Here is an 8,846-nt window from a genome sequence, read left to right as displayed (position 1 = left end):
TATGTTATCTGCCACCTGCCCAGGATAGTGATAGTGACTATGAAATGCTAAGGAAGATTAGAGAGGCTATCAAAATTTAAAAAAAACCAAATCAATAATAATGGGAGACTGCAGCTATCTATACTGTCTGGGTATACGTCACCTCATGATGGGATGAAGAGTTAAAATTCCTGATACCTTAAATGATTACATCTAGGAGCACCTGAGTCTGGAACCCACCAGTGGAGAAGCAATTCTTGATTTAGACCTCAGTGGAGCATGGGATCTGGTCCAAGAGATAAATATAACTAGACCACTTGGAAATAGTGACCATAATGTAATACAGAGAGACAGCCGTGCTAGTCTATATACTATCAAAACAAAAAAGCAGTCAAGTAGCACTTTAAAGGCTAACAAAATAATTTATTAGGTGAGCTTTCATGGGACAGACCCACTTCTTCAGACCATAGCCATACCAGAACAGACTCAATATTTAGGGCACAGAGAAACAAAAACAGTAATCAAGGTGGACAAATCAGAAAAAAATGATCAAGGTGAGCAAATCAGGGAGTAGAGGGGCAGAAGGTGGGGGTGGGGTGACTCAAGAATTAGATTAAGCCAAGTATGCAAATGAGCCGCTGTAGTGACCCAGAAAATTCCCATCCAGGTTCGAATGCCCAGATGCTTTGTATATTGGACAGACTTCAAACTCTCTTAGACAAAGAGTTAATGGGCACAAAACAGACATAAAAACACTCCTGATCCACAAACCTGTTAGCCAGCATTTTAATGGAGTGGGCCATTCTGTTAATTACTTAAGAGTCTACATGTTACTGAAGAGGAATTTTTCACAGCACTCTTGAAAGAGAGGCTGCTGAACTTTCTTTTATATTCAAATTCGACACATTAACACGTAGTTTGAACTGGGATGGGAATTTTCTGGTCTACTGCTCGACTTTGATTGTTACACATATGGCCAGCTGCATGGGATAAAACTTCAGGCACAAAATTGGCTGCTTTCCTTTTTCTGAACTAGAAGGCAAAAATGCTTTTCTTCCCTCCGGAAAGGTTGGCCTGTCTGACTTTATCCTTAACTCCAGCAGCCACTTACCTTTCTCCTTCACGTAGTAAGGCCTTCACCTGAAAATAGAAACAGAGCCTTTTATTCCTGGTCCTGGGCTATGAGGAGCTGGATTCCTTACCTCTTGATAGAAATGATTGGTTCCACTTATTTCCTCTTGACCTTTGATAAATAAGCAACAATCAGTGGATAACTCATCTCTGGAAATGTAAGAGAAGGTTAAAGCTCCGTTTCGTGCTGTGGTTAGTTTCACTTTTTCTTTCAGATAACTGTTACCCCCTCCTCAGAGCAACAAACAGCATTATCTAGAAAGGAAAAATGAAGAGATATCACAATCACTGGTAAAAATTAATGTCTGCTTTCCTTATGTCTGAACAAGTAGCTGCCAATTTTCATTACTTTATTCCTTACAGCAACTTCTTGTGATCTTTATAGAGAAGTAGATTTCATCAGTTACCATTTCTTCCAGCTGAGAATATGACCTGAAGCACAGGCTGTTATGGGAATATGTACTGCATTTTTTGCCTCTTGCAAAAGGATGGATCGGTGAGATCAGGTAATTCTTTCCTGTAAACTGCAGTGATCCATCATCCTTGCATCTCAGAATGTGACCTGCTGCAAAGATTTATGTCTGACAGACAGTATTTTCTCAGGCAACATATGTAAATTATTTACATTGGATTGATTTCTTTCAATAGTGAATAAAATACATACCTTCTGTGTGATGAACAGCTGTATTGGTTTATTTTCTTTCTCCCCATACAACCAGCTGTATTATTTATAATCTAGTAGTATAAATTACTGTTTCCTTATCCTTAGAAGACAAAGATATTTCTCTAACCTTTCAGCAGCTTTGGTTATGTACATTTCATTATTCTTACAAAGCTTTCTAGTAGCCTTTGACAGCAAAGGATAGACTCACTTCCTTCACCTGAAAGTAGTCAGGTTGGTTAGTTTCCACCCCATTGCTATGAGAGGGTGGACCCCTTACCTCTTCATAGGAACACTCAGTTTCTCTTCTTTCTTTATACAAGCTTCTGACAGATAAGCTGCAATGATCAAATCAGCAGAAACAGCCATTTGCTCCTGGTGATGCGACCTCTCAGCTGTGGTCACTTGTATCTTTTCCTGTTTGAATTATACCAATGCCTGCACATTAAACCTTAAATGTAGTCACAACTGATGGCTTGCTTATATCTCGGCAAAGGCACTCAGGATTCTACCTGATGCTAAAGAAATCCGCAAACGTTCTTGCCCCCATCCACCCCTTCTGTGCCTCTCCTTTCTCTTTCTCTTGCAGCCGCTTTGCCCCCTCATTTGTTCTTATCCCCTCTTGTCTTTTCTCTCTGTTCCTTCTTCAGTTCCATCGTTTTTCTTTCTCACTATCTCCAGTTTCTCCCTCCTTTCATATTGATGTCTCACTCTACCCCCAGGCCTTGTCCCTGCCTTTCTCCTTCCTTCAAGAATTCTTACCTTTCTCCTGCTGTGTCTCCCTTTCCCTTCTTTAGCAGTGGAAGCAGATGGGTCCAAGAAGATCCTGCTCCTTTGCCCTGGTCCCCATCCTCAGACCAACAGGCAGTAGCCATGTGCTCTGGACAATGTCCGGGCGTGAATGCTGCAGCCCCTGGTGACTGACCCAACAATCACTGCATCACAGCTGACTCATGGGTCATAGTCACCATCTGTGCATGTGGGCAGAGTAAGCAAAGTGAGCAGCTCCAAGTCGGTGCTAAGGGAGCCATGCGGGGCAGGCTCTGTCTGGCTCTAACACTATGAAGGAGTGAAATTACACTTCAGATCTATTGTCACCAGTTGGGCTCTGTTTATGCCAGAGCCATGACTGTCTCCTTACCTGTGATTTGGACGGGGCTGGACTTACACAGCCCTTACATGGGAATGCTTATATCAGGTTCCCTCTCCTGCCTGTCTCTGTCTAGGCCACTGCCCTTATGGCAGAATGTTCTGCTTCTGTCACAACGGACCAATTCCCAGCAGTGCTGAGTTCCTGAATCTTCCTTAGAAACCAGTAGGAGTTGTGGGTGCCCAGCCCCTCTCCAGACTAACCACACTGGCTGTTTCTCATGGCTTTGTGTCATCATTATCAAGCGGTACTCTCCTTATGTTATGGGCTGATCACTGAAGAATGTGCCACCTCCCCAGGGATTTCAGGGTTAGCTATACTTGGAAGGATACCATGACACCATCCTTCCATAGTAACAGCGAGGTAGCCGTGTTAGTCTGTATTCTAACCAAACAAACCAGCAGTCATGTAGCACTTTAAAGACTAACAACACGATTTTATTAGGTGATGAGCTTTCATGGGACAGACCCACTTCTTCAGATCAATAGCACTTCCAGTACAGGCACAGGCCCACATATAAATAAATAAATAAAAACTGACAAATCAGATACATGGTAATGAAGTGGGGAGGGGGCATGAGGGGGAGAGATCTGAAGAAGTGGGTCTGTCCCACAAAAGCTCAACCCCTAATAATTTATTTTGTTAGTCTTTAAAGTGCTACATGACCATCCTTCCATGGTTACTGGGAGCTCTGATAAGATGACTCCTGTTGTTTGCCGCTTGCGTGTGTTGTGTTGTTGCACAATGTCTGGATAGGCAGCCCATCAGATGAAACTGCCCAAAAGATGACAGACTTGGTTAGGTGGCCAAAGACCCTAGGCCAGCTTTATTCCTGACAACTCACAGTACTAGCATCCTTAGACCCTCCAGAGACACTAAAACATGTACACCCATTAGCTGCTCCTGTTTGCTAAGATTACCAATTACTGACCAAATTACTTGTCCAACTTCGATCCCTACAGCCATGTCTGTGCTTTACAAGAACTAACGTGTGAAACTAACTTGTCTTTTCAGAAAATCTGGTTACAAACACTCAGGATTCTCAAGTACAAATTAATGGATCTGTTCAAGGCCATTCCTATCACCTGGAGGAATAATTGGATCTCTGAAGATATGAAATCACAGGCACTCTATTCAATAAGGAACAGAATTGATTCTGAGGAGATGCAAAAGAAGTATTTGGTAATTTGTTGTGCCTCAAACATCCACGACAGATATCCAGCCCCCTTCTGTAACCCTCCAGTGAAGGAGAATGTACAACTTTCCTAAACAGTCTGTTCCATTGTCCTACTGTTCCTACAATTAGAAAGTTTACCCTGAGAGTTGATCTAAATCTGCTATGTTGCACTGTAAATCCATTGCATCTTTCCCTGCCCTCCAAGGCAACAGAGAACAGTTTTTCTCTATCTGTATGATGACAATCTTTTAAGTATTTGAAGACTGGTATAATGTCTCCCCTTAATCTCTTTGTTTCGAAAATAAACATAGCTACTTACTTCTGACTATGCTCGTATGGCATGCAGGCTTTCCTTTTGATCATCTCACCGCTGGTTCCTTTCCCTTTTCTCTACATGCTTCCTACACATTAGTGACCATAACTGGACATGATACGCCAGCTGAGATCTAACCAGCACCAACTACCTTGGTGCTATCACTTCCATTAAATTGCATGCTATGCCTCTCTTAATGCACCTGTAACAGGTGGCTCAGAGGGTCAGGCAGTCTCGTGGTTAGAGTTCCTGGCTCTGAGTTCCCTGCTTGGGTTCATAGTCTCTGTCATTTAGGCCTGGTTGGTGAGGGATCCTTGTCCTCCCTCTCCACTATGTCCCAGCCCAGTACCTGGTGTATGTCAACCCGGATGGGGAGGATCCCTCTCAGCTGGGAGTCAGAATTTGCTGCCCTGGGTTACTTCCTACCTGATGTTCTGTTTGCAGGGGCATGGTTCTCTACTCTAGTTGTGTGTTTAACTTGCAGCCTGTGGGAGTCCCTCTTGGTTCTTTGACCATGCCTTGCTGCTGTCCTAGTTTCCATCAGGTGCGGCAGCCACAAATGGGTGAGGGACAGCCCCACAATGTCCTTGGGGTCTACTCAGTCAGTAACCTCAGCTACTAGAGGCTCTTGGGTGCAGAGATGGTGCTTACTCCCAGATGGCTGCCCTGGCTGCCTAGCTAGTGCTTCTTCCCGTCAGGTAGAGAGACAGCTAGCTTCCTACCTCTATGCTATTCCATCTTGCACTGAAGCAAACTCTCTTCTCTTCCTCTAACCCAAGTCTTGCTATGAGCCACAGTTACAGCAGAGAAGGGCTATCTGGGCCAGTGGCTCTCTATAACCCCTGCTGTGTTGGCTGGCAGTTCCTCCATTTAACCACAGCATCCTAAAATTGGAACTCCTGTCTGGCAACAGCACTTCATTTCTGAATGATGTAGAAGTTGTGATCCACAGCAACTTCAACACCCATCTCAGTGGAGTTGCTGTCATGTCAATTATCCCATGATCTGTATTTATGCATAAGATTTGTCTTTAACCCTGCATGCCATGTCACATAACGCACAGTAGGGAGCTGGGCCCAGCCCCGCACACCAGGAGCTACCACCTCTCAGTCAGCGTAGGGCAGATGTGCTATCCAGGCAGGTGTGCAAATTCATGGCATACACCTCCTTTTGTAAATGATATAATATGTGCAAAAAGGCAGGCCCTCATAATGGCTCCTGGGAGTGCAGCTACCTGTTCTGTCCCTCCTATTACCCCTCTACTGCACACACTCCTCAGAGGAGACCTGCCTTCCTCCTGAGAGAATGGAGAGTGACAACTTCTTATGAACCAAGGAGGCTGCTGCAGGGGAGGGGTAGTGATGGGTAATAAATAGGCCGTATGAGGGGGGATTTGATCATTAGAGGTAGATTGTAGAAGGACACACCAGTGGCCTGAAACACTAGTATCACCTGACTTCTAATACAGAATTGACTTTGCAACATAAACTGTTTTTACATAGAAATTTTTATGTAATTTATTTCTGAGGTAAATTATTTAAATAGATTCTGCAGGAAGTGGTGTACATGGCAGCATGCGGTGCTTTTTCAGCTGTGTCAGTACTGACCCCAATGCCCTCTTTAGAGAAAATGCAAAACTAAAGTCCTGACAAGCGTTGGGAGAATAACTGATTTTTCAAGGCCCTGGTCACTCTGGAAAAAAATCCTTTCATGTAGGCCAAGAATGAAATATCTGAGTTTTTCTTTTAACTTATTTTTACTTAAAGTATGAAAATGGAGTTAAAGTTAAAACAACAATTAATTTCAAATGGAAAAATCAGTACATTTATTAGAAAAAAATGTAAAAGATTTTGACCAAAACGGTTTAGGAAATTCAGCACAAATTTACAAAATGTCAGGTCTAATCTGTATTTTTGGTTAAAAAAAAGTTCTTGTTGAAAAATTTCACCAATCTCTAATTGTAACCCTTTAGGATGATTAAAGATATCCTGCACTTACAAGCGTCCTAGTTTAATTCCAGTTTGGATAATTACCCCCTGCCTAAAGCTCCTTGTCACATTATTTGGATTTGGTATTCTTCTGTGCTTCTGGTTGTGTAAAGTTGGCTTCTAGGGCTACTGAAACCTATCTGGTGTCTGCAACAGTTTATTCCTGAAGTAGCTGCATGTTCTAAGAGGGCAAGGTAAAGAGACCCCCACTACCTATCTGATTCACACAGCTATAACAAGGGCGAGGTGACTGAGGCACTCGCATCAGGCGCCACACCTCAGGGGGGCGCAGTTACCTGGCTGGGCAGCTCTGTCTGAGCTACTTGTGGCTTTACAAAGAAAGAAAGTTCTAGGTTGTCATACTAGCTCTCTGCCTTTCTCCACATAGCAGATAGCGCAACAGACTTGTAAACCCACGGTTGTGAGTTCTGCCCTTGAGGGGGCCTCTCAAGGTTCCAGGGCAGGTTAGATTTTAAAAAGTGTGTCAGGAGTGGTGATAGGTCCTGCTGTGAGTGGATGGGACTGGACGAAATAAACTTTCAAGGTCCCTTCCAGTTCTACAAGATATGTACATCTCCTCTTCGCAGCTCTTGAGGTATTGATTTTGTAACTGAATTTGAAAAAAAAATGTCTCTTCTTGCTATTTTGGTTGCAGACCCCTGCTCTAGGCTCTGGGTAGGTAATGCCTCCCTCAAAGGAGCCAACATGCAGGTAACATTCTTACACTCCTCCCCAGGGGGCCACCTGGGAACAGAGCTCAATCCCTTCCTTGCCTGGATCCCTAAAACCAACTCTCGGTTCCAGTAACTACTCATGGCAGGGTCATTCTGACAGGCAGTGTGTCCAATTTGCTGTCTCTCCACCTGGATAACGCACTTTCTCTGCAACTGTAATCGTGCCAGCCAGCTCACTTGGTGCTTAGTGTGCCTCCTGCCCTGCCCGTTTCTCCTGCGGCAGGAAAGGTGCTCTCCTCAACTGCATCTGCCTTGGCAAGTTTTGCACTTATGCTTTAACATCCAGACAGATTTTATACAGCTGGTGTCTTCAGGTCCTGGGCAGGCGTAAGGCCCTCATAACTATAATAAATCAATATGTTTTTATCATCATGTATTATTTTCCCTTTCTCTATGAAATAACTACTATGAATTTATAAACAAGAGGGGGCACTATTTTATATTCTTGCCTCAGGTGCAAAATTAGCTAGTTATGGCATTGTGTTCATAAACTCTGTAAAGAACGTAAAAACCATGCAAAAGAGAGCTAACTCACTAAATAATATGTCAAGTATCAGAGGGGTAGCTGTGTTAGTCTGGATCTTTAACAGCAACAAAGGGTCCTGTGGCACCTTATAGACTAACAGAAAAGTTTTGAGCATGAGCTTTCGTGAGCACAGACTCACTTCAGCAGATGCCTTCATTGCTGTCACTAAATAATGACTGCCTCTTAACAGTTGCAGATCCACTAACCCCATTCCCTTTCCCTCCCAGCTAAATCTCCCTCCATAGGAATACAGAGGAAATATCTGCATTTTGAAGATCCAGAGATGTTATTTCCAAAACTTAAAAGCCAAGTAATGAGTATTCCCCTCAGTTTATTAATATGAAGATTAAACCCGTGGTAGTGCAGATTGCAGGTGCAGAAACCACAGCATGTGACTCCTCCTCAGCAAGACACACAGACTCTCCTCTACAAGTGCCAAGCAAGAAGGAAAGTGGTTTCTCTCCCACCGCTCATTTCCCCTCATTTCCAACTTTTCAGTGTAAAATACAGTATTAGTGGCAAGCCGCGAAGAGATAACATCTAATAAAAAAGTTAATAGCAGCTGAAACCTAAGCACATATGGTCCTATTCTACCACTACAAGATACAACTGACTACCAATTCCATTAAGTTAATATGCACAGCTGTATGATGCCTCTGCCTGTTTTTCTTATTCATGTAACAATTCTGCCAGGTGTGGGCCACAGCAAAAATGCCAGGTGTTATTTTCTGTGAGTTTCCTTAAAAACTTAATACTGGCTTGAACTCTCCCCCTAGAAACCGTGGATACTATACATATATATCACTTTGAGGGCTCTGATGAGCAATGCTTTACCATTGGCAGACAGTGAATCCAGAATTTACAACAAAGTGAACTTTAGGGAGAGGGAGCTGGGTGTGCCTGGAAGTAGAAAACAGAATGACCTGAAATTAACAAATTTTCCCACCCTCCCCAAGTGCCAATACTAATCCAAACATGAGTCCTCCTTTGATCATAATGGCTACGTCTACACGTGAAGCCTACATCGAAGTAGCTTATTTCGATGTAGCGACATCGAAATAGGCTATTTCGATGAATAATGTCTACACGTCCTCCAGGGCTGGCAACGTCAACGTTCAACTTCGACGTTGGGCAGCACCACATCGAAATAGGCGCTGCGAGGGAACGTCTACATGCCAAAGTAGCAC

This window comes from Carettochelys insculpta, chromosome 1 (genome assembly GCF_033958435.1).
Source record: "Carettochelys insculpta isolate YL-2023 chromosome 1, ASM3395843v1, whole genome shotgun sequence".
NCBI classification, from domain to species: Eukaryota; Metazoa; Chordata; order Testudines; family Carettochelyidae; genus Carettochelys; species Carettochelys insculpta.
The sequence above is the reverse complement of the archived record's forward strand: the minus strand, read 5'-3'. Positions refer to the sequence as shown.